This window comes from Microcebus murinus, chromosome 3 (genome assembly GCF_040939455.1).
Source record: "Microcebus murinus isolate Inina chromosome 3, M.murinus_Inina_mat1.0, whole genome shotgun sequence".
In the NCBI taxonomy this organism is placed as follows: Eukaryota; Metazoa; Chordata; class Mammalia; order Primates; family Cheirogaleidae; genus Microcebus; species Microcebus murinus.
In genome coordinates this window covers 97657724-97684524 of record NC_134106.1, presented here as the reverse complement: position 1 = coordinate 97684524, position 26801 = coordinate 97657724, and the positions used below count along the sequence as shown (strand labels likewise).

The 26801-nt window shown below is 35.8% G+C and overlaps 1 non-coding gene across 1 annotated transcript; it reads left to right on the top strand.

Moving 5' to 3' along the window:
- Window positions 1-1897: 1897 nt before the first annotated feature.
- LOC142870260 (U6 spliceosomal RNA) lies at window positions 1898-2004 on the top strand. The gene has a single exon (XR_012918694.1). It is a non-coding gene; the product is annotated as a U6 spliceosomal RNA (small nuclear RNA).
- Window positions 2005-26801: the final 24797 nt, after the last annotated feature.

Below are 26801 nucleotides of genomic sequence, written 5' to 3'. Positions count from 1 at the left end.
AAAAAAAGAAAAGATTAGCATAAGAAGTCATCTTACTTTCTAATTTTAAACCCACTTTACTAAAACATATTAGATATACAGCAGATAATTTATAGATAATTTATACAATTCAGGAAGATCCTGCAGAAAAATGCATGGCTCTCAGGGTAGTTTTCTACTTCAGCAAGTTTCAAAATCACCTAGAAGGCCCATTCAAATACACTTGTTTTCTAATTTACTAGGAGTAGGAGTAGGCCTGATAATTTACATGTTTAAAAATTTCCCAGGCGATTCTGATATGGTTGGCTGAGGGACCACTCTTTGAGAAACAATGTTTTGATTTTTATTGTTTTTAGTTTATTTTTTGTATGGGGGATGGGCATGCTTGTAGCTCTGGCTTGGGCAAGACAAAGGCATTGTATGTAAACAAAATGTTTGCACCCCCATAGTGTTCTGAAATGTAAAAATAAATAAATATAAGTAAATAAATAAAAGGAGAAGACACAAAAAACACACTTCTCTTTTAAAGCACTAAGTAGATATATTAAATAAACATGGTAATTTAAAAAAATAGAAAGACTGTTCTAAAGTAATAAAACCTCTTTTCAAATAAGAGTATCTTATTTTACACGTCCAAATGAATGTCTTTAAAACTAGTATATCCTTCTTCCAATAATGGTGCCATGCTCAAAAATCCCTGGGAAATTTCTCTTTTGGAATTGCCTTGAGGGTCAGTTTATAAACCAGACCAGAAAAATTATTCTCCTTATTGAAAAGTCACACAGAGGCTTTCCACAGAGGCTGAACCACTTTGCAGTCCCACCAGCAGGGTAGGAGTGTTCCTATCTCTCCACATTCACGTGAACATTTATTGTTTGGGGACTTTTTGATAAAGGCCATTCTCACTGGAGTTAAGTGATATCTCATTGCAGTTTTGATTTGCATTTCCCAGATGATTAGAGATGTTGAGCATTTTTTCATATGTTCATTGGCCATTTTTATGTCTTCTTTTGAAAAATTTCTGTTCATGTCCTTTGTCCACTTTTTGATAGGGTTGTTTGATTTTTCCTTGCTGATTTTCCTGAGTTCTAAATAGATTCTAGTTATCAGACCTTTATCGGATGTATAGCTTGCAAAATTTTTCTCCCATTCTGTGGGTTGTCCGTTTGCTCTCTTGACAGTTTCTTTGGATGTGCAGAAACTTTTTAATTTGATCAGGTCCCATTTATTTATTTTTGTTGCTGCTATGATTGCCTTTGGGGTCTTCTTCATAATTTCATTGCCTAGGCCAATGTCTAGAAGAGTATTTCCAATGTCTTCCTCTAGAATTCTAATAGTTTCATACCTAATGTTCAAGTCTGTTACCCAGTGTGAGTTGATTTTTGTGAGAGGTGAAAAGTGTGGGTCCTGTTTCAGTCCTTTACATGTGGCTATTCAGTTTTCCCAGCACCATTTATTGAATAAGGATTCTCTTCCCAGTGTATGTTTTTGTCTGCTTTGTCCAAGATTAGTTGGCTATATGAGGATGGTTTTATATCTGGAATTTCTGTTCTGTTCCACTGGTCAATGTCCCTGTTCTTGTGCCAATTCAAAGCTGTTTTAATTACTATAGCCTTGTAGTATAGTTTCAAGTCTGGTAAATTGATACCTCCTATTTTGTTTTTATTGCCTAGGATTGATTAAAGCGATACAAGTAGATCTACCATTTGATCCAGCAATTCCACTACTGGGCATCTACCCAAAAGATCAAATGACACTCTACAAAAGGGATACCTGCACTCGAATGTTTATAGCAGCACAGTTCACAATTGCAAAGTTGTGGAAACAACCCAGGTGCCCATCAATACATGAATGGATTAATAAAATATGGTATATGTATACCATGGAGTACTATTTGGCTTTAAGAAATGATGGTGATGTGCTCGCTTCGGCAGCACATATACTAAAATTGGAACGATACAGAGAAGATTAGCATGGCCCCTGCGCAAGGATGACACGCAAATTCGTGAAGCGTTCCATATTTTTATGCCCAGCCTAGAATATTATTCCCTGCAAAACTAAGCTTCATATATGAAGGAGAAATAAAAACATTCGCAGACAAGCAAAGGCTCAGAGAATTCACCAAGACAAGACCAGCCCTACAAGAAGTACTTAAAACAGCGTTATGCACGGAACATCATAATAATAATCCACGGATATAAAATAACCAAAACCCAAAGATATTAAAGGCCAGATATTACAATGGCTCAAGACAGAAATCATAGCAACAACATCCAACCCAACAGAATGATCAGTAATCTACCTTACCTATCAGTTCTCTCAATAAATGTGAATGGCTTAAACTCTCCACTCAAGAGACATAGGCTGGCTGAATGGATAAGAAAATACAGGCCAAGTATATGCTGTCTTCAGGAAACACATTTAACCTGCAAGGATGCACATAGACTAAAAATAAAAGGGTGGAGATCAATATTCCAAGCAAATAGAAGCCAAAAGAAGGCTGGTGTGGCAGTTCTAATTTCAGATGATTTAGTTTTTAAACCAACAAAAGTAGTAAAAGACAAAGAGGGTCATTATATAATGGTGAAGGGCACAGTCCAACAAGAAGAGATAACAATTTTAAATATATATGCACCCAACTTAGGTGCACCCAGATTCATAAACCAAACCTTACTGGAGCTAAGCAAATGGATTAATAGCAACTCCATAATCGCCGGGGATTTCAACACCCCACTGACGGCACGAGACAGATCCTCCAAACAGAAAATTAATAAAGAAATAATGGACTTAACCAAAACTCTAGAACAATTGGGTCTGACAGACATCTACAGAACATTCTACCCAAAATCCACTGAATATACGTTCTTCTCATCAGCTCACGGGACATTCTCTAAGATTGACCATATCCTAGGACACAAAGAAAATCTCAAGAAATTTAAAAAAATAGAAATCATACCATGTACCTTCTCAGATCACAGTGGAATAAAACTACAAATCAACTCTAACAGAAACTCACATTTCTACACAAAAACGTGGAAATTAAACAACCTCCTACTAAATGATTACTTCGTAAATGAAGAAATCAAGACGGAAATAAAAAAGTTCTATGAAGAAAACGACAATGGAGAGACAAGTTATCAACTCCTCTGGGACACAGCTAAAGCAGTTCTGAGAGGAAAGTTTATCTCCATAAATGCCTATAACCAAAAGGCAAGAAGATCACAAATAGACAATCTAATGAAACGACTCAAAGAGCTGGAAAAAGAAGAACAGACCAACCCCAAACCCAGCAGAAGAAGTGAAATCAACAAGATCAAATCAGAACTAAACGAAATTGAAAACAGGAAAGCTATTCAGGAGATTAATAAAACAAAAAGTTGGTTCTTTGAAAAAATAAACAAGATTGACACGCCATTGGCTAAGCTAACGAAAAGCAGAAAAGAGAAATCTCTAATAAGCTCCATCAGGAATAAAAAAGGAGATATCACAACTGATCCCAAAGAGATACAAGATACAATTTATGAATACTACAAAAATCTTTATGCACACAAACTGGAAAATGTGGAGGAAATGGACAAATTTCTAGAAACACACAGCCTCCCTAGGCTCAACCAGGAAGAAATAGATTCCCTGAACAGACCAATCTCAACAGCTGAAATAGAAACAGCAATTAAAAATCTCCCTAAAAAGAAAAGTCCCGGTCCAGATGGCTTCACACCTGAATTTTACCATACTTACAAAGAAGAACTAGTACCTATCTTGCAGAAACTATTCCACAACATCGAGAAGAACGGAAACCTCCCCGACACCTTTTATGAAGCGAATATTACTCTGATACCAAAACCAGGAAAGGATGCAACAAAAAAAGAAAACTACAGACCAATATCCCTAATGAATATAGATGCAAAAATTTTCAACAAAATCTTAGCTAACCGAATCCAGACACTTATCAAAAAAATAATCCACCACGACCAAGTGGGCTTCATCCCAGGGATGCAGGGATGGTTCAACATACGTAAATCTATAAATGCAATTCACCACATAAACAGAAGCAAAAACAAAGACCACATGATCCTTTCAATAGATGCAGAAAAAGCTTTTGACAAAATTCAACACCCTTTCATGATACGAACACTTAAGAAAATAGGCATAGAAGGGACATACCTAAAAATGATACAAGCCATATATGACAGACCCATAGCCAACATCATACTGAATGGGGAAAGATTGAAATCATTCCCACTTAGAACTGGAACCAGACAAGGCTGCCCACTATCTCCACTTCTGTTCAACATAGTGCTGGAAGTCTTGGCTACAGCAATCAGACAAGAAAATGGAATCAAAGGTATCCAAATAGGGGCAGAAGAGATCAAACTTTCACTGTTTGCTGATGATATGATATTGTATCTAGAAAACCCCAAGGATTCAACCAAGAAACTCCTGGAACTGATCAATGAATTTAGTAAAGTCTCAGGATACAAAATTAATACACAGAAATCAGAGGCATTCTTATACGCCAACAACAATCTAATTGAGAACCAAATCAAAGACTCAATTCCCTTCACAATAGCAACAAAGAAATTAAAGTACCTAGGAATATATTTAACCAAAGAGGTAAAAGACCTCTACAGGGAGAACTATGAAACACTGAGGAAGGAAATAGCAGAGGATGTAAACAGATGGAAATCCATACCATGCTCGTGGATCGGCAGACTCAATATCATCAAAATGTCTATACTACCCAAACTGATCTACAGATTCAATGCAATACCTATTAAAATCCCATCAGCATTCTTCACAGATATAGAAAAAATAATTTTACGCTTCGTATGGAACCAAAGAAGACCCCGAATATCAAGAGCAATTCTAGGCAACAAAAACAAAATGGGAGGCATTAATATGCCAGATATCAAACTATACTACAAAGCTGTAGTAATTAAAACAATATGGTATTGGCACAAAAACAGGAATATTGACCAGTGGAACAGATGTGAGAATCCTGATATAAAACCATCCTCATATAGCCATCTCATCTTTGACAAAGCAGACAAAAACATACGCTGGGGAAAAGAATCCCTCTTCAATAAATGGTGCTGGGAAAACTGGATAGCCACCTGTAGAAGGCTAAAACAGGACCCACACCTTTCACCTCTCACAAAAACCAACTCACGCTGGATAACAGACTTAAACCTAAGATATGAAACTATTAGAACTCTAGAGGAAAAAGTTGGAAACACTCTCCTAGACATCGGCCTGGGCAAAGAGTTTATGAAGAAGTCCCCAAAGGCAATCACAGCAGCAACAAAAATAAATAAATGGGACATGATCAAACTACAAAGCTTCTGCACAGCCAAAGAAATAGTCATGAAAGTAAACAGACAGCCTACAGAATGGGAGAAAATTTTTGCATCCTATGCATCCGATAAGGGACTGATAACTAGAATATACTTAGAACTCACGAAAATTAGGAAGAAAAAATCAAATAACCCCATTAAAAAGTGGGCAAAGGACTTGAACAGAAATTTTTCTAAAGAAGACAGAAGAATGGCCAACAAACATATGAAGAAATGCTCAACATCTCTAATCATCAGGGAAATGCAAATCAAAACCACAATGAGATATCACTTAACCCCAGTGAGAATGGCCTTTATCAAAAAATCTCCAAACAATAAATGCTGGCGTGGTTGCGGAGAGAGAGGAACACTCCTACACTGCTGGTGGGACTGCAAACTGGTTCAACCTCTGTGGAAAGCAATATGGAGATACCTTAATGCGATACAAGTGAATCTACCATTTGATCCAGCAATCCCATTGCTGGGCATCTACCCAAATGATCCAGTGACACTCTACAAAAAAGACACCTGCACTCGAATGTTTATAGCAGCACAATTCATAATTGCAAGGCTGTGGAAACAGCCCAAGTGCCCATCAATCAAAGAATGGATTAATAAAATGTGGTATATGTACACCATGGAGTACTATTCAGCTCTAAGAAACAATGGTGATATAGCACACCTTATATTTTCCTGGTTAGAGCTGGAACCCATACTACTAAGTGAAGTATCCCAAGAATGGAAAAACAAGCACCAGATATATTCTCCAGCAAACTGGTATTAACTGAGTAGCACCTAAGTAGACACATAGGTGCTACAGTAATAGGGTATTGGGCAGGTGGGAGGGGGGAGGGGGCGGGTATATACATACATAGTGAGTGAGATGTGCACCATCTGGGGGATGGTCATGATGGAGACTCAGACTTTTGGGGGGAGGGGGGGAATGGGCATTTATTGAAACCTTAAAATCTGTACCCCCATAATATGCCAAAATAAAAAAAAATAAAAAAATGAAAAAAAAAAAAAAAAGAAAGAAATGATGGTGATATAGCACCTCTTGTATTTTCCTGGATAGGGCTGGAACCCATTCTCCTAAGTGAAGTATCTCAAGAATGGAAAAACAAGCACCACATGTACTCACCAGCAAATTGGTATTGACGTATCAACTCCTAAGTGGACATATAGGAATAACATTTATCAGGTGTCAGGTGGGTGGGAGGGGAAGGAGGCGATGGGTATATACAAACATAATGAGTGAGATGTGCAACATTTGGGGGATGGTCATGCTTGAAGCTTTGACTCGAGGGGAGTGGGGAATGGGCAATATATGTAACCTTAACATTTGTACCCTCATAATATGCTGAAATAAAAAAAAAGAAGAGTCACACATTGGGCCCTGCTTTTATCTCCCTCTCTCCATATTTCTACTAGGGTGGGTAGTCCTATTAAAATATGAATTTATGGCCTTTGTCCCCATCCCCTCACTCACTCCTTGGCTTGGCCTACTCAGGTCTTAACTCCAGCACCTCCACCCAGCATCTTTGCCTGGAACTGGACAAGACTTCCATTAAGGCGGAGAAGTGTAGAGAACCCCATTTGGGCTTAGGTGGCATCTTAAATCCAGCTTTGACATTGATAAAGTTGATGTTTATTCTCCATTTACCTGTAAAACTCTGGAGTGGAAAGAAAATGAATTGTTGAATTTATACATGAAACCCATCTTGAACTTTGAACCTGACATTTCAGAAGATTTAAATGGTCTTTTAATGCCAAACCAAAGAACCAACCTTCCGTTTTGTATTTCTTTATTTGGTGTTCACTATGTTGTGCTCCCTCTCTACTTTGAGTGGGCAATATGCATGTGGATGCTTATGTCCAATGCATAAATTATATGTTGAAGTCCCACTAGGTAAAGGTGCTATACCAAATTTTATAAGAGTTACAAAAGTAAATTCAGTGTAGTATATACCAAACTACTTACATTAGTTCAGGAAAGAGAATAAAAACAAAAACAACAGTGCTTCAGAGTAGTGCTACTGGTAGTGTAATCAAAGAAATTAGGGCAGGTGAAATCATATTTGATTAATAAGTTATAGAAAAGTTCTCTGTAGAAGGCAATATTTGAGATGGGCATTGACTCATGGTAAGTCACTGAAATGAAGCGAGTTAGTGAGTTCATAAGATCAAAAGAAATTGCATAAGTAAAGGTAGAAAGCACAAGACTCATAAAAGTGAGTGATTTCAGGAGACTAATTTATGTGTCTCCAGTGTATGCATTAACGAGACTTGAGAGAGAAGGTGGGAAGTTTGTAGAGGTAGTTGAAATGTTCTCCACCCGCATCCCACTCACATGCCCTGATGCAGGAAATTTGGTGAAAAGACAGCCTCCATCCAACTCTCAGCTTCTTCAAAGGCTGCCTCAGCTGGAGGGAGTCACCTTGCCCGGGCCATCACCATTTCTAAAGTGTATGGTTGGGGGGATACAGAGACAGGACCAGTTAAGCCTGAAGAGGGACTTATGAGCAATATTCTCTTGAGAGTGCCTTTCTGTGTTGACCAGGTTTTATCAGACTTGTATCATATCCTGACTGATTCCTCTGCTCAATCCTTTCTCTTGGTCAGGTGTGGGCCCCTAATAAACATGCTGCAAACTGATGCCTATGTTCTGAAGGACTTTAAATTCCAGAGGTAGTTTGGTGGGTGATAAGGAATGTCAAGTCCATCTTGAGCTCAAGTGACAAGCTTGGAGATGGATTTTCAGGAAACGAATTTGTCAGGAATAAGCATGCAAGAGATTAAAGGGGAGGAACTTAAACTAGAGACAAAAGTGAAACTTATGCTATAAACAAGGGAACCATAATAATGATCTGGGACAAGATGTTGAGAAAAATGAATGTGAGAGACATTGAGAAAGAAGATTCTGCAGAACTCAGGGAATGATTGGATATGAAAGGGGTGAGGGCAAGGTGGAATCCAGATTTTCTCCAAGGTTTTGAATCTGAGGGACTGTGAAAATGGTAGTGCCTTTAACAAAAGTGAGGGAGTCAAGTAAAGTAGTCTTCAGAATTGGGCGGAAAGATAATCTATACCTTATACATTCTGGTATGTTTCTGGGAATAAATTAATTTGTATTAATAGTTATAACCAGAATTGCAGTACCAGCCCTTTCTAAAGTCTTCTCTGGACATCCACAGGGTCTTCTCCTGTGCTCACTAATAGCCTGTTCATGTTCTATGACCTTTGCTCTCCAGTGCTGAAGTCTGATATTTATTAAACAACTTCAGACGGCATGAGGAGCTCCTCTCCTATTGAAGTTGCTGACTCCCAGAGCTCTGGATGCTTCCAACCCACTCAACAGTGCTGAATTTGCCATTGCAGCCATTTGTAAGTGAAAAATTCAGTGGCATTAATTACATTCACAATGTTGAATGACCATGACCACTATTTCCAAAACTTTAGTTTTTTTTTAACCAATTAATTATAGTAGTATTTAATTTTTAGAGCAGTTTTAGACTCACAGCAAAATTGAATGGGAAGTACGTAGTTCCCATACCTGCCCTTCCCATTCTCCTACACAAAGCCTCTTTATTAACATCGTGCAGGAGAGTGATAACATTTGTTCAAATGATGAACCAACACTGGTGCATTGCTATCACTCAAAGTCCATAATCTATACTAGGTTTCACTCTTGGTGTTATATCTTCTGCAAGTTTTGACAAATGGATAAGGATATGTATCTACCATTACAGTATCACACAGGATAGTTTTGCTGTCCTAAAATACCCCCTGTGCTCTACTTATTCATCCCTCCTTCCCTCCAAACCCCTGAGAACCACTGGTCTTTTCCATAGATTTTCCTTTTCTAGAATGTCATAAGCTGTGATTGGAATCACATAGTATGTAGCCTTTTCAGTTTGGCTCCTTTCATATAATAATATGCATTCAAGGTTACCCCATGCCATTTTGTGACTTTATAGCTTATTTCTTTTTTTTCTAAATATTTCATTGTAATTTTGTTCAGTTTTACTGGACATCTTATACATAAGATGTATATCATGATGCTTTGGCATATTTATACATTGAGAAATGATCATAATCAAGCTAAGTAACATATCTATCACCTCACATAGTTACTTTTTTTGTGCTGAGAGTACTTAAGACCAACTGCCTTAGCAAATTTCAAGTATATATTAATAATACATTATGATTATCTATAGCCACCAAACAGTATGCCAGCTCTCCAGAAATTATTCATCTTTTAACTAAAATTTTATACCCTGTGATCAACATCTCACCATTTCCATCACCCCGTAATCCCTGGTAACAAACCTTTTACTTTATGTTTTTATGAGTTGGACATTTTTAGATTCCACATATAAGTGAGATCATGCAGCACTTGTCATAGTTCTATGTCTGGCTCATTTCACTTTGTGTAATGTCCTCCAGGGTTATCCATGCTCTCCCAGATGGCAAGATGCTCTTCTTTTATAAGAAATAATATTGTAATGTGTGTGTATGTATGTACATGTCCTTGTGTATGTGTTTTTATATATGTACACATATATGTATGCACATATACCTATATATGTATATATGTTGTTATATACATATATAAAAACCCACACACTTTTATTTATTCATTAATCCATCAGTGGTACTTAGGTTGTTTCTATATCCTGGCTTTTGTGATAATGCTACAATGAACATGGGAGTCAAGATACCTTTTCAAGATACTGATTTCATTTCCTCTGGATACAAATCCAGTAGTGAGAATGCTGGATCATATGGTAGTTCTATTTTTAATTTTTTGAAGAACTTTTGCACTATTTCCCAAAATGGTTGTACCAGTACACATTCCCACCAATAGTATATAAGGTTTCCTTTTCTTCAAATCCTTGCAAATACTTGTTATCTTCTGACTTTTTGATCATACCTATTTTAGCATGTGTGATGAAATATTTCACTGTGGTTTTGGCTTGCGTTTCCCTGATTATTAGTGATTTTGAGAAATTTTTTATATATCTGTTGGCCATTTATGTCTGTTTTAGAAAAGTGTCTATTCAGGTTCTTTGCTCATTTTTTATAGTGTTTTCTTGTTGTTGGGTTTTTTTGTTGTTGTTGTTTTCTTTTGCTATTGAGTTACATGAGTTCCTTATATATTTTGGATATTAACTCCTCATCAGATGCATGGTTTGCAACTATTTTCTTCCATTCCATAGGTTAACTATTTATTTCACTGATTGCTTACTTTGTTGTGCAGAAACATTTTAATTTGATATAGTCACACTTGTTTATTTTTGTTTTCTTGCCTGTGCTTTTCATGTCATATCAAAAAATCATTGCCAAGTGAATGCTATAGAGTTTTCCCTGTGTGTTTTCTTCTAGAAGTTTTATGATTGCAGATTTTATGTTTAAATCATTTGTCCATTTTGAGTTGAATTTTGTGTATGGCATAACATAAGGATCCAATCTTATTTTTTTACATGCAGATATCCAGTTTTCCCAATATGTATTATTGAAGAGACTTATCTTTTCCTCATTGTATATTTTTGGCATTTTTGTTAAAGATTAGTTACTGATACACTCATGGGTTTATTTCTGGGGTTTACTTCTGGATTTATTTCTCTATTCTGTTCTATTAGTCTATGGGTCTGTTTTTGTGTGTGTATGTGTGTGTGTGTGTGTGTGTATGTGTGTTTGTTTGTTTTTACCAATACCATACTATTTGGGTTACTACAGCTTTGTAATGTAATTTAGAATTAGGAAGAGTGACACCTCCAGCTTTGTTCTTTTTGTTCAAGATTGCTTTAATTATGCAGTGTTCTTTTGTGGTTTCATACAAATTTTAGAATTTTTTTTTTCTATTTCTATGAAAAATGTCATTGGAATGTTTATAGAGATTGCATTGAATATGTTGATTGATTTGGGTAGTGCACATGTTTTGACACTATCAATTCTTCAAATCCATGAACAGATATCTTTCCATTTATTTGTATCTACTTCAATTTCTTTCATCAATGTTTTATAGTTTTCAATGTAAAGATCTTTCAACTCCTTAGTTAAATTTATTACTAAGTATTTTATTATTTTTGATGCTATTGTAAATGGGATTGTTTTCTTAATAGTTCATTGTTAGTGTATAAAAACACAACTGATTTTTGTATGATGATTTCATATCCTGCAACTTTACTGAATTTATTTGTTAGCACTACTGTTTTGGTGGAATCTTTAGGGTTTTTCTGTATATAGGAATATGTCATCTGCAAACAGAAAATTTTACTTCTTCCTGTTTCATTTGGGTGTTTTCATTTCTTTTTCATAACTAATTGCTCTTGGTAGGACTTCAAGTAGTATGTTGAACAGAAGTGGCAAAAGTAGGCTTCCAGCTTTTCACGGTTGACTGCAATGTGAGCTATGAACTTATCATATATGGCCTTTCTTAGGTCAAGGTAGATTCCTTCTATACCTAATTTATTAAGAGTTTTTATCATAAAGGGATAATAATTCTCTCAAATGCTTTTTTTGCATCTATTGAGATATTCATATGATTTTTATTAATCATTTTGTTAATGTGGTGTATCACATTTATTGATTTGTGTGTGTTGAACCATCTTTGCATCACAGGGATAAATCACGGTTAACTATGGTGTATGATCCTTCTACTGTGCTATTGCATTCAGTTTGCTAGTATTTGTTGAAGATTTTTACATCTATGTTCATTAAGGATATTGACCTATAATTTTCTTTTCTTGCAGTTTCTCATCTGCCTTTGGTAGCAGGGCAATGCTGGTCTCATAAAATGAGTTTAGAAGTGTTCTCTCCCATTCAGTTTTTTGGAAGCATTTAAGAGAGATTAGTATTAACTCTTTTTTAATGTTTAGCAGAATTCACCTATGAAGCCATAAAGTCCTGGGATTTTCTTTGATGGGAGATGTTTGATTACTGTTTCAATCTCCTTACTCTTTATTGGTCTGTTCAGATTTTCTATTTCTACGTGATTCAGTTTCGATAAATTGTATTTCTAGGAATTTTAACATTTGTACAATTTGTTGGTATATAATTATTCATATGAGTATCTTATGATCTTTTATATTTCTGTGATATCAGCTGTAATGTCCTCTCTTTCATTTCTGATTTTATTTATTTATCTTCTGTTTTTTTCTTTGTAATCTAAAGGCTTGCCACTTTTATCTGTTTAAAAAGACCAACTCATAGCTCTGTTGATCTTTTCTATTACATTTCTAGTGTGTATTTCATTTATTTCCATTCTAATCTTTGTTACTTCCTTTCTTCTACTAACTTTAGGTTTAGTGTTCTCTTCCTTTTCCATTTCTTTAAGGTGTAATGCTAGGTTGTTTGTTCAAGATCTTTATTTCTAATTCACATAGGTTTTTATTGCTCTAAACTTTCCTCTTAGATCTACTTTTGCTGTATCCTGTTAGTTTTAATATGCTGTGTTTCTATTTTTTGTTTTTCTCATGATTTCCTTTTTATTTTAGAGTTTTATAGGGGTGTACATTTTGGTTACATAATTTGCTTTTGTATAGTTTGAGTCAAAGATATAAGTGTTACCTTCACCCAGTTAGTGTGTATTATACTCAGTAGGACAAATTTACCCATCCTTTACTCCCCCCTCCCTCTTACTTGATTTCCCTTGAGTTTTACTTCCATATGTGAACATAAATGTTGTTCTATTAGTTCCAATTTAGTATTGAATACAGTGGTGTTTGTTTTTCCATTCTTGTGATACTTCACTAAGAAGAATGGTCTCTAGTTCCATCCATGTTGTTACAAAAGATACTATATAACCATTTTTTATGACTAAGTACTGCTCCATGGTATATATATATCACATTTTATTAATCTACTCATGTATTGATGGGTACTTGAGTTGTTTCCATATCTTTGCAATTGTGAATTCTGCTGCTATAAACATTCAAGGACAGGTGGCTTTTTTATGAAATGCCTTTTTTTCCTTTGAGTAAATACCTAGTAGTGGGATTACTGGATCAAATGGTAGTTCTACTTTTAGTGCTTTGAAGTATCGCCATACTACTTTCCATAGAGGTTGCACTAGTTTGCAGTCCCACCAACATTGTATAAGTATACCTTTCCCTCTGCATCCATGTCAGCATCTTTTGTTTTTGGATTTTTTGGTAAAAGCCATTCTCACTGGAGTTAGGTGACATCTCATTTTGGTTTTGATTTGCACTTTCTTGATGTTTAGAGATGTTGAGTATTTTTTCATGTTTCTTGGCCATTAGTCTATCTTCTTTTAAAAAGTTTCTGTTCATGTCTTTTGCCCACTTTTTAATAGGCTTGTTTGATTTTTTTCTTGCTTATTTGCTTGAGTTTTTTGTAGATTCTGGTTATCAGCCCTTTATCAGATGTGTGACATACAAATATTTTCTCCCATTCTGTAGGTTGTCTATTTGCTCTAGTGATAGTTTACTTGGCTATCCAGAAGCATTCTAATTTGATCAGGTCCCATTTCTTTAATTTTGTTATTGCTGTGATTGCCTTTGAGGTCTTACTCATAAATTCTTTGCCTAGGTTGTTATCTATAAGAGTTTGTCCAACATTTTCTTCTAGAATCCTCATTATTTTTTTAACTTTTAAAATAATAGATGCTATTAATTTTATTTTCTCTATAGTGACATAATCATATGACTTTGATGCATTATATATTGCTGGTATTCAATTTTTCTTTTTCTTTTTTTAATTCAGGATATACTCACTGGGTGATGGTTAGGTAGGGGGATTAGGGGTAGAGGGGGTGTGTGGGGGAAACAAATAGCTAATGGAAACAGGGCACACTGTATTGGGGAAGGACATGCTTGTAGTCCTGATTTGAGCAAGGCAAATGCATTTCATATAACCAAAATGTTTGTACTCTCATGATAACTTTTTGATTTCCCTTTTAATTTCTTCTTTGACCCTTTGGTTGTTCAGGAGCATGTTGTTTTGTTTCTATGTGTTTGTAAATTTCCTCCTCTTCCTCTTGCTATTGATTTCTAGTTTCTTACCATTGTGGTTGTAAAAGATGCTTGGTATGATTTCAATCTTCTTAGATTTATTCAGTCTTTTGTTTGGTTAACTAACTTATGATCTACCTTGGATAATGTTGTATATGCATTTGAGAAGAATGTATATTCGATTACTGTGAGATGAAATGTTTTGTATGTGTCTGTTAGGTCAATTTTCTTTTTATTAGCTCACTTTTGTTGCTGATTAGTATTTCATTGTATATATGTATCATATTTTATTTATCCATTTACCCACATTGGTGACTTCCATATTTTGGCAATTATGAATAAAATTGCTTTAAACATATGTGTAAAGGTTTTTCTGTGGACATAAGTTTTCAATACATTTGGATAAATACCAAAGAGTGTGTTTGATGAATTGTATGGTAAGGGCATGTTTAGTCTGTAAGAAACTTATAAACTGCTGTTTAAAGTGGTGATAAAATTTTGCATTTCCGTCATCCACAAATGAGTGTTACTATTGGTTCATGTTCTTGCCAGCATTTGGTGTTTACAGTGTTTGAGATTTTAAACATGCTGATAAGTGTATAGTTTTTTTTAATTCAAAATTTTCTAGTGACATATAATGTTAAGCATCATTTCCTATAATTATTTACCATTTGTATATCTTCTTTGGTAAGGTTTCTGCTCAGGGCTTTTACATATTTATAATTGGGTTCTTTTCGTATTGTAGAATTTTAAGAATTCTTTGTATAACTGGATACCACTTATGTATCACATATTTGTTTTGGAAATATTTCTCCCATCTGTGTCTTGGCACATGTGGCTTTTTCTTCAACCCTCCATAGAAGCTGTGTAATAATCAAGCAAAAACTCTCTAGCCCCTGGTAATCTCTAATCTTCTTTCTGTTTCTGTTAAATTTTCTATCCTGGAATTTTCATATAAATGGATTCGTATAATAGTCTTCCTTTTGTATCTGGAGTTTTTTCATTCATTATAATGTTCCCAAGATTCATCTATGTTGTAGCATGTATCAGAACTTAATTTCTCTTTATGGTTAATATTCTGTTATATGTATATACCACATTTTGTTATTCATTTATCTGTTGAAGAATACTTGGCTTGTTTCTACCTTTTGGCTATTGTGAATACTGATGGAAAGGACATTGGCACACAAATTTCTGTTTGAGTCCCTGTTTTCAATTCTTTTGGACATACACTTAGAGTGGAATTGTTGAGTCATCTGATAATTCTATGTTTAGCTTCTTGAAGAACTGCCAAACCATTTTTCACAGAAATTGCACTATTTAACTAAATTCCTATTTAACTGCTCATATGAAAGTGAATAGTGCCCTCCCCCCTCCACTCACCTGACACTTGTCAGTATGGACCTTGAAGGAGCATGCTCAAGCAGGGATCTCAAAGGCTCCCACTTCATATCTATTCCTCCCTAGATCTAGGTTACAAAGAAATTTTGAGAAAAATGGCCTGTTTTAGATCTGCCATTATTTTTTTTTTCAGTGAGCATTTTAATGCTGCTATTTGAAACTAGGGTGACTTTTAACTTTGCATTTTGAAATAAAGCTATTTTAATCAGCATGTGATAATCATTTGTTCATTTGAAATATTTATTTTTTGCTTACTGTGGCAGTCACTATTTGGTAATGAAGGAAAAGCAATGAGCAAATAGAAAATTTTCCTGCAATTGTGGAGCCTATACTCCAGTAAGAGGAAACAAAAATAAACAAATTTTATAAAAAGTAAGATAATTTTAGGTTTGGGTAAGCATTAATAAAGAGGATAATATTAATACAATAAAGAGTAACCTTGAAAGAAACTGTTACGGTTAGGGTGGCCAGTAAAGATCTATCTAAAGAGAATTTTGAAATGAAACATGAAGGATGAGAAGGACTTAACCATGTGAAGATAAGGTGGTGGGGAGATATTTTGAGGTATAAGAAACAGCCAAGGCAAAGCCCTTAAGGTAGGAAAGTTCTTGGAATATTTGAGGCACATAAACAGGGACAACACAGGGAATCACAGTGAAGAGTAGAGAGAAGCACAAGAAGAGTTAGAGAGACATGCTAGGCTCCATATCACATAAGGGCTTGCTAGCAGTTTCTAATTCATTCTAAGGGAAATTAGAAAGTTTAGGGGGATAGTAACCTGCTGAAATTTCAATGTGATATTTGTTCTCAATACTGATTCTTTTGTCATTATATGCTGGACACCAGCCATGGCTATGCTTATTACACTGTTCAGTACATACATAAGAGAGCTGCATAGGGCCTCATGATGATTTGAATGTGCCCCCAAGAAACCATGTGTTGGAAACTTAATTGCCATTGCAGCAGTATTAAGAGGTAGGTCCTCTGTCCTCATAAATGTATTGATGCCATTGTTGAGAGTGGGCTTGATATCAAGGAAGTGGGCTCCTTATAAAAGAAGGAGTCGGTCCTCTCTCTGTTTCTCTAACTCTCTGTCTGTCTCTCTCCCATGAGATACCTTCCATTATGTTAAAACGCAGCAAAAGGGCCATCACACAATGCCAGCCCTTTGATCTTGGACTTCTCAGCCTCCAGAACTGTGAACCAATACATTTCCGTTCATTATAAATTACTCAGCCTATGGTATTCTGTTATACTAGTGCAAAATGGTCTAAGACAGGCCAAGCATAACCTTTTTCTCTTATTTTCTTTGCAAATTGGGAGGATGGTTTAAGGTGGGATTTCTTGACTAATGTCTAAAATCATTAAAAGTTCATGGTCTTTAGATCTTATTGTGTTCTTTCCCAAGAAGACATCTTCCACAAATCCAAGACACTAGAACCAAATAGAACCAATAAGACAGTCTTTTTGAATTATAAAATATGTTATGGCCATCTTATTTTTTAAAAATTTAATTGACACATAATAATTGTACATATGTGATATTTCAATACATGTATACATTATATAACAATCCAATCAGGGTAATTAGCATATCCATTGCCTCCAACATTTACCATTTCTTTGTAGTGATTATATTCAAAATCCTCTTCTCTAGCTATTTTGAAATATACAATATATTCATGTTAACTATAATCACCCTATTATGCAATAATATAATTTTAACATTAATTGAAAATTGGGATTTAGGGCTTGCAGCCAACTAGCTACAAATATGAAGCTAGGATGGTGGTGACCCTATGTGGTTAGAATGTATACCATTTCAGAGAATGAGGGCAGGGAGAGAAAGAGAGCAAGAGAATGAACACATGAGTAGCTTCTGGATTGGGCCATTATGAACAATGCTTCTGTGGACACTCTTGTACATTGTGTGCATGTGTGTGTGTGTGTGTGACAGAGAGAGAGAGAGAGAACATATGATTCTTTTCTCCATATATACCTGGGTGTGGTTAGTTCTAAATAAATTATGACTAATTGATTAAAAAATAATGAGATAGTGGAAGAGATTTCCAGGTATAAATCCTCTTCCATAAGATGTATCAAAACATGTTATAAATTGTTGTAACATTAAATGTGGTCATACAAACACACACACACACACACACATACACACATACCACATAGCACAGTGCCGGGCACACAGCAGGCATTTAATAAAGATTGGTTGAATGAATGGACATAAAAAGCTTACCAAAACATTATTTTAAAGGCAATAATGTGCTTGGAAGATTAGCATTTATCTATTTCAATATATGACTTTGAAAGTTCTTCTCTACCTGTAATTCTGAAATTTTGGTTGTTTTACTATGAATCCTTCCCTAATTTCTCCTATCCCTTTTAATTTTAGATTTGAGAACTGGACATTAGTAGGAATATGATCATGCTGGATTTAATTCTTCTCAAGTGAAATTGCCTGACAATACTATCCTGCCTAGGTGTAAACTTATTACTAGACAAAACTAAGGAAGTGGAAACACAAAGTACAGGTTCATAGGGTCTCTGCTGACAAAGTAGATGCTTCTGCACTTGCAGGAAAACAGACCGAATGGTGCCTGTGTGTAGTAATCTTCCATGGCTGCATATGCTCCCTCCCACCCCAACAGCCTTTGCAACACAATTTCATTGCTCTTGAATTTTGCAGACGGAGTTTTGATTTTAGTATCTGGCCCATGAAACAGTATTCGTACATCTGTCCATTTGGAAAGCCTTCATTAGCAGGCTAAAACCCTTAAAGCTGGCAAGAGGGGACTGCTGGCTTTCCAAATATTGTGTATGGATAGCTGACTGAAGGATCCAAATTTGAAAATTGGCTCCTGTCTTCTTGTGATGTGTCATTTTGTAAACGGCTCAAAGTGAAGCAAAAAAGAGAGAGAGAGAGAGATCTTAGGCTCTGTCCTTTTCCTCTTCTGTTTCTTTTGCTTGCTCTTTAAGCAAGCAAAATATGGTGAAAAAACATTTTACATATGCTTGTTTCTGCAATGCGAAATGTGTAGAATTAGAGTTCCCTCAAGAAAAGATTGTGCCTTTCTCTTGAGATTGATCAGATAGTTTGAATGATGGCTGTCATTTTGTCTTCTAAGCTCAGGATCTATCTTGCCTACACTATGGCCTTCCATCACAGTTTTAAATGCCCTCAATGTATCTGGGAAAACAACGCTGAGAAAAACAGCATTACAGGTGTACGAAGTCAAATGCCTTTTGGGGACAGGCAGATGATGGAAAGAGTGAAACTTTGTATATGGTAAATAGAGAGGCAGGGGAGTTTTGAGTAGAGAATGCATGCTTTCCTTGAAAATATATCAATGCTTTTTTTTTTTTTTTTTTTTTTTTTTTGAGACAGAGTCTCACTTTGTTGCCCAGGCTAGAGTGAGTGCCATGGCGTCAGCCTGGCTCACAGCAACCTCAATCTCCAGGGCTCAGCGATCCTACTGCCTCAGCCTCCCGAGTAGCTGGGACTACAGGCATGCACCACCATGTCCGGCTAATTTTTTGTATATATATTTTTAGTTGGTCAATTAATTTATTTCTATTTTTGGTAGAGACGGGGTCTCACTCAGGCTGGTTTTGAACTCCTGACCTTGAGTAATCCGCCCGCCTCGGCCTCCCAAAGTGCTAGGATTACAGGCGTGAGCCACCACACCCGGCTAAATGCATTTTTTAAAAGAACTCTTAGCATTACATGATTTCACCCTATCTCCATTCACCTATACTTTGCTGGATGCACACAAACACACAAACACAACATTCTTTCTCATTCACGCATAAACACATTTCCTCCAAAACTCCTGTGGCTGAAGAAATATAGTTCGCTGTTAGACTGTGTTTCTGGTGTGTTTATTTTTTTATCCTTAGTTTAGGTCATAAAAGTATGATGAAGGTTCATCACAATAGCATTCAATGGGCAGGGATGTATTAGTGTGTGTGTTTGTGTGTGTGTGCGTGTGGACACACACGTGCATGTGTACATAAAATCAGATCAGGCAGTGCTAGATTTGTTTCTAGAATGCTACACCAGTCATCACTCTCATTAGCAGTTTATGAGGGTCTCCCATGTCCCTATGAGAGCTGGCCAATATCCAACTCTCTAATTATTGCCCATTTAAAAGGTGTAACATGATATCTTTTTGGTGTCTTTGTTTGCATTATTCTCATTCCAATTTTGAATGTCCTTACAAATTCTTGTGAACATTTTGGGTTTCTTTTTCTGTAATCTTCCTGCCTATTTCCTTTGCTCATTTCCAGTTGATTCTAGTAGCTGCCTACAGGTTCTAGAATTTAAAAACTTAGTTGAAGACACTGTACATATCACCTCTTTTTCTTTCACCCATTAACTCCCTCACAAAACTTCTTAATTTTGTTGAAATCAGAGTAATGGTCTATGCATTTGAAGTTCTATTGAAGAATCCCTTTAACCCAATGCTGTGCTGAAGAAGAGACAATCACTGTTTGTGCCTCCACAGAGACTTGAACATGCTCTCAGAAATATAGTCTGGCAGTAACAAACTTGCAGGCAGCTCTCTAGTCCATGTAGATGCATCATAACAAATCCATATCATGAGGAAGATGTACTTAAATATGCAAACACCAGCCAAAAAGCGATTCTCATTGTAAGTGATATATTAAAGAGTTTTTATCGGAATTTCTCTTCTGTTGTAGCTTCCCTTCTCATAGGGGCCACGTGTGGCATATTGGCACTCACCTCGGGAAGAACCCTGACAAGGTATGAAGATGTGATGTGGCTGCTGACTGTGTCCTTCAGGAAATATTAGAAACCGAAAGTGACTACAAAGAGTATTTGGCCGTTGTTATATTGAATCTACCATTCATTGTATATTCATAGCTATAATCTTGACATAACACAAAAGACAATGAAGCATTAGAAAGTTTCTATTTCTAAATGGAGACTGGGAAAACAGAAGCTCATGATGTTTCTAAAATTTGAGACAATCTTCAGTGATTTTTTTTTTTAAGATCAAAATGACATGCATGCATAAGGCTTGCATGAAATGACTCCTTCAGTTAAGTTATCACTTGGCATTGGCTATCCTGACTCAGCTAAGGAAAATATGGCATGCCCCATGTCCCAAGTATGAGAGCCTATACTTAGTGAGTGAGATACAAAGGCTGACAAAGAAACTTAATTGAATAAAAAACACTATAATGTAGGTTTAAGGGAGTGTTATTGTTGGCAATAATATTTTTAAATCTACAGAAGTTGCTTCTGCTATGAATGTTTCACTGCTTCACCTGGTGGAAATTATTGCTCATCCATATAATACTGTGCAGGTTTTTGTAAGCCTTTAGCTTGTAAAACTTGAACATTTCATTTTTTAAATTCATTTTCTACTCCTGGACATCCACATTTTACACTTGCTCCCTTTCGACTAAGTATTCTTAATCTACTGCCTGTCAGGGATACTGAATTGCATTACTTTGTAACTTTGACTTCCTTTTGAATTACTATGTGGCATATCTTTCCAAGAATGTCAAAAACACTAAATGTATTGTTTTCCATCACATTTCCTAATACCTGTTATGGTTTAGACTACTGGAATATAAATCCAGAAGTATCAGTTCTACTCAAAATAGTTTGGGAATTTAAAAAAGTTCAAATGTATCTTTGAATCTATGAGTAATTTTTAAATTCTATTCTAAATATTTTAGGATTTTTAGGATTGATCTAAAATTAGAGATGGCACATAAATAAGGTACAATGATAATTTAGAAATTGTACTCTTTTCCTCTGAAAAAAAATGAATATATTCAACTTACAAGAACACTTACTAATGTGATATCAAAATGGAATACTGTATTTATTACAACTGATCCTAACCAGCTGAACTGATAAATTACTATGAACTTTTAGTGGCTCAGTAAACCAGTCTTAATAGGCCAAACTGAGGACGTTTTTATTTCCTTTTTTGTGAATGAGGGAAATTGTTTAGCCAATCATTTTGGACTTCAGGTTCATTCTGTGACATTCAAGTTTATGCTTTCAGTGCTTGATTAGAATTATCACCAGGAAAACCCCCTTTCTAATTATCGAAACCTTAGTTTTATTTCCTCTCGGCAAACTACACAGAAAATTACTTTACTAGTGTTTTTTTACTTGTCAGGTACATTTTTTAAAGCTCTGGAGGTCTTTGTTTTATTCTCTGATACTTCTACATTGTCATATTTGTAATAATACACCACAAGAAAAACAAACAATATTTCAATGAAAAGAGTCTTATTTTGATCATCATTGAATATTTCAATTTCTTTCTCAGTATTTCCAGCCACATGTTTTATCCATATGTGAATGGACAGTTAGTACTGGAGACTCTTCCATAGTTGTCTACTCTGCCGTCCCTCTCTCTCCCTCTCTCTTCTCACAGGAAACTTCTTAGTGAAATTAGGTAGTACACCAAATATGTCAGCACTAAAGAATCATAAAAAAGTCCATTGATAGGTTTATAAAACTGAGCAAAATAAGAAATAGAAAGCATGAGCAATCAAAATAAAATGGATTATATTTATTGAATGCTTGCAATTGACTTACCTTTCTGACTTTGAGAAAAATGTTCCTGAAATCAGTCCTTCCAATAACACCAGGAGGTAGCTACAATCATTATCTCTATTTTACAGATGAGGAGATGGAGAAACATAAAGACTAAATTGCTAGGTTTTGATGAAACAGCTAGACTGGGGGAAAGTCCAATTCCCAAAGCTTTTCATCTGATGGCTACATTTCAAGGGATATCATTGTGTTGAGCTGGATTGAGGACAGGGCTGGCTAATTGATGATGGATTACACAGAATGCCTAGGTTATCACACAGCACTGCATTCAAACTGATTATCTTTAGGAGCAATCACCCGTGGAGGCCTCTGAACCAGATGAACAGTGCTGCAGAGGTCTTGAGAAAGCCTAACACATGGAGTCATAGAATGAATTATGGTACATGTAGTGGACGGCATGTTTGTGTCCCCCTCACCAAATTCATATAGAATTAGAAGGTGAGGCCTTCGGGAGGTAATCATGCCATGAGAATGAGGTCCCAAGGTTGGAATTAGTGTCCTTGTGAAAGAAAGGGCACTAATTCCTTTCTGTCATTCTCTTCCTGTCATGAGAGCACATGGCAAAAAGCGTGTGCTTTGCAGTCTGTAACCTGAAAGAGGGCCCTCATCAGAATCAGACCATGCTGGCGCCCTGAACCTGAACTTCCACCTTCCAGAAACCACGACAAATACATTTCTGTTGTTTATAAGCCACTGGTCTACGGAACTTTGTTATAGTAGCTCGAACTGATTAAGATAGTACACATACATTACAGAATGTGATAATACTCTTAAAAGAAATCATCAAGCTTTACCAGTTGACTTGAGTAAGTTTCTGCAACTGATATTGTTCAGTAAGAAAGATAAGACGAAGAGTAAAGTTTATAATGTAAATTCATATATTATAAAGCAAATAATGACACAAAACTCCTTATGTGTGTGTAAATTAGTAGGAAAATTACAAACTGATTTATAGTTGAATGCTTGCGATTGACTTATCTTTCAATCGCAATTGTGGGTGCTAATGTGGGTTACCTTAGAGCAGTGGTTATGGTAATCATAATGAATAATGTAACTGGAGGAGAGAATCAAACAAGAAACAAGAGACTACATTGGATATAAATAAAACCAGAAACAACAGAAGCACCCCATATAAAATAGCACCCATGTAAAATTACTTCATTTATGTAAAACGATGGGTATGGATTGTTATGGACTGAATTCTGTTCTCCAAAAGCAACACATTGAAGTCCTGACCTCCAGCATCTCAGAATGTGATACTATTTAGAAAAAGGGTCTTTAAAGACGTAATCAAATTAAAATGAGGTAATTAGAGTGGGTCCTAATCCAATCTGACTGGAGTCCTTATGAAAAGCGGAAATTTAGACACAGGGAAGGACACATATAGAGGGAAGATGAAGAGATACAGGGAGAAGATGGCCATGGAAAAGCCATGGAATGCCTGAAGCTTCCAGAGCTGGGAGAGACGGCTGGAATAGGGCCTTTCCTGCAGCCCTCAGAAGGAACCAGTACTGCCGCCATCTTGATTTCAGACTTCTAGCCTCCAGAACTATATGACAATAAATTTCTGTTGTTTATGCCACCCAGTTTCAAGTATGGTTTTACAGACTTCTTAGCAAACTTATACATGGGTGTATATATGCATAATGAAATTAGGGGAGAAGAAGAGTTTAGCTGCTTTCATTTGTGAAGATGCCCAGGATATATTGTCAAGTAGAAAAAGAAACAGTATCAGGATAATCTATGAAGTATGCTTCTATCAAATTGAAAGGGAATAGGAAAAATATCTCTACAATTAGATGTAGTTGAAATACCAGCTTAACCACTTCTCATCTTGCATGAACTTGGGCAAGTTACGTTAGTTTTCTCATCTGTTCAAGGGGACTAATAATGCTCTCATCTTAAGATTGCTTGGGGAATTAACGACAATGTGCTGCGTACAGAGCACTAGGCCTTCTTTGCTGCTCCAGGCCTTCACACTTGATCTCCTCTATGCATGGAAGGTGTTGGTATAGCTGACATTTCATCCTATATATCCTCATCTCGGATGGCCCCTTCTGATCAGCCATTTCTCTCCTCATTTTTCCTTCCTATAGAGCAGGGGTCCTCAAACTTTTTAAACAGGAGGCCAGTTCACTGTACACAGTAAACATTAACTATTGTTTTGTCTTATTATCATTATACAAGTGTAGGATCCTCTCAGTGATATATATCATAATCCACATGTGGATAAAGAGAGGAAGTTTTCTTCAATTATCACTACCCATGTTCACCTCAAACATGGAGATCATGCTTTCCCTGGGACAGACAAGACATTTGATCCAAGCACTATTATAATTTAGCATTATTTGAAAATGTATTCGGGGACCACATTCCCCATAATCTATTCAGAATTAATATTTTGGACTTTCTTAGGCAGGCAAATAGCTATCCAACAGTCTACAAGTACTCTTTTACATAATGTGACCTCATTTGGCCCAGGTAGTTGTCAGACACATAATTATGTTTAAATTTAAAACAGGAACCACTGTTCTTCTTCCAGAAATGCAACAACACCCCATCTGGAGAACGATATGGTAGTTACTGAGAAACAGGATACAAAAATGATAATTGTTGGACAGAATGTTAGCATAAAACCCGGCAAGAATGAATAGATTCAGGTAAGCAGATTATAGTGATCCAAAGGCAGTTTATGAGGATTAGTAATCTAATTGTGAGAATACATATCCTGGCAAAACAGTGCTGAGCATGTGGCTCCAAAGCCCTCAGTATCTGCCTTTGCAGACAATGTTTCCTGTTCCTCCTATAATTCGCATCAGGTATTTGTTACAATTCAACACAGAAGCTTGTGTGGCGTATCACTTTAATACTCCTTGAAGGAATCAAAATATGTCAAGTTTTTATAAATTTAGGTGATAGATGGGAGAATAGAGATGCAAACATTTTTAGGGACTCTCTTAGCACAAACCTCAGTGATGGGAGATTGCCCTGGCACCAGGAACACCTTTCCATTAGTTTCATTTCCAGAATTCCTACCTGTGTTGTGTAAAAATGGTCACTGTTGAATTGAGCCACTGCTCCTTTATCTGACTTCTGACTCTAGAAAGGTTGGAAAAGGCAGACTCTGTCTAGCCATTCTTACATTTGACAATGCTTTAATAAGTTGAAGCCCATAATGACTCTGCCTTTTTTCAAGCTAAACATCTCCAACAATTCGCATCACGAATCTGGAAAATAGAGGCTGAATTGGCCCTGGATCCCATAACAGGTTTTACTCAATTCAAAGACTGAGAGAGTCAGGGGCAGAACTCATGGTGTCTAAAGTTACAGCATTAAGCAGAGTGGCCCCACCATGGGTGGCTGTCAACTCCACTGCTTGGATATATACCAGGATTTTCTAACACCTTCTATGGGAATTAAGGTGGGTACTTATAATAAATTCAAGTTGGGCTATCATGCAAATACCCACACATAAGTCATTTTTCAAGTAATTGAAATATTAATTTATGCATCATTTAGACAAATAAGTAGATGTTATTGATTAGATGATTTACTCATTTAGTGAGACAAAGACATTCATACAATGGGCCTTGTGTTCTAGATTTTATTTTAGGGTACAACCTATAAGAATTCTTGTCACAATTTAACCAGAATTTGCCAAACTGTATTCCATGTTACACAAGTGACTTTCAAGGTATTAATGGGTAATCTTCAAAAAACTCCAGGAAAACTTCAAATAGGCTCCAGGATAATGTGAGCCTACTACATTTCACAGGACTCCAGGATCCAGAGAGTTTCTGATGTTACCTCTTACTGTCATACCATGTAACAAAAATGATATTTTACAACTAAAGGTAAATAGAAAGGGCATACTATGTAGTGCCCTAATTTGTTCATTCACCAGAAAAAGTATTATTTTGTACAAATTCTCTGAATGTATGACCAGAGGTTGGGGTTATTTTTAGTAGCCATCTAGGATGTATTTTGTAAATGCTAAATTTATATATTTAATATATCTTATAATAATGCAAATTATATAATGTTTTTCTTTTTCCTTTTTATTATTTTTGAATTTGCTTAGTACTGTTAATTCTTGGCATAATTTTACCACCAACTATAATGTTATTATGACAGTATATTATAGATACTTTACTGCTTATTACATTTGAGGTATAATAATATTTAATAGTTTTTTCTGCTTTGTACTTTTTAAATATACTTACCTCATTCCTTAATATAGAGTATTTTTATGTAAATAATTTAAAACACACACACACACAAACACATATACACACTCTAATTATGAATTAGTAGAACACTAAGTCACCAAACTGTTAAGGGATGATACTACTGTATAAAACAAAATGCAAATAATAATAATAATTAATAATAATAAAGAAAGTTTTAGGAAAAAAATCTGGCAAATTCTGTATCTCAGTTTTGCCTACAGGACAACTAAATGCCTCTAAAGTAAGGCAAATTCCCCAGGAAACT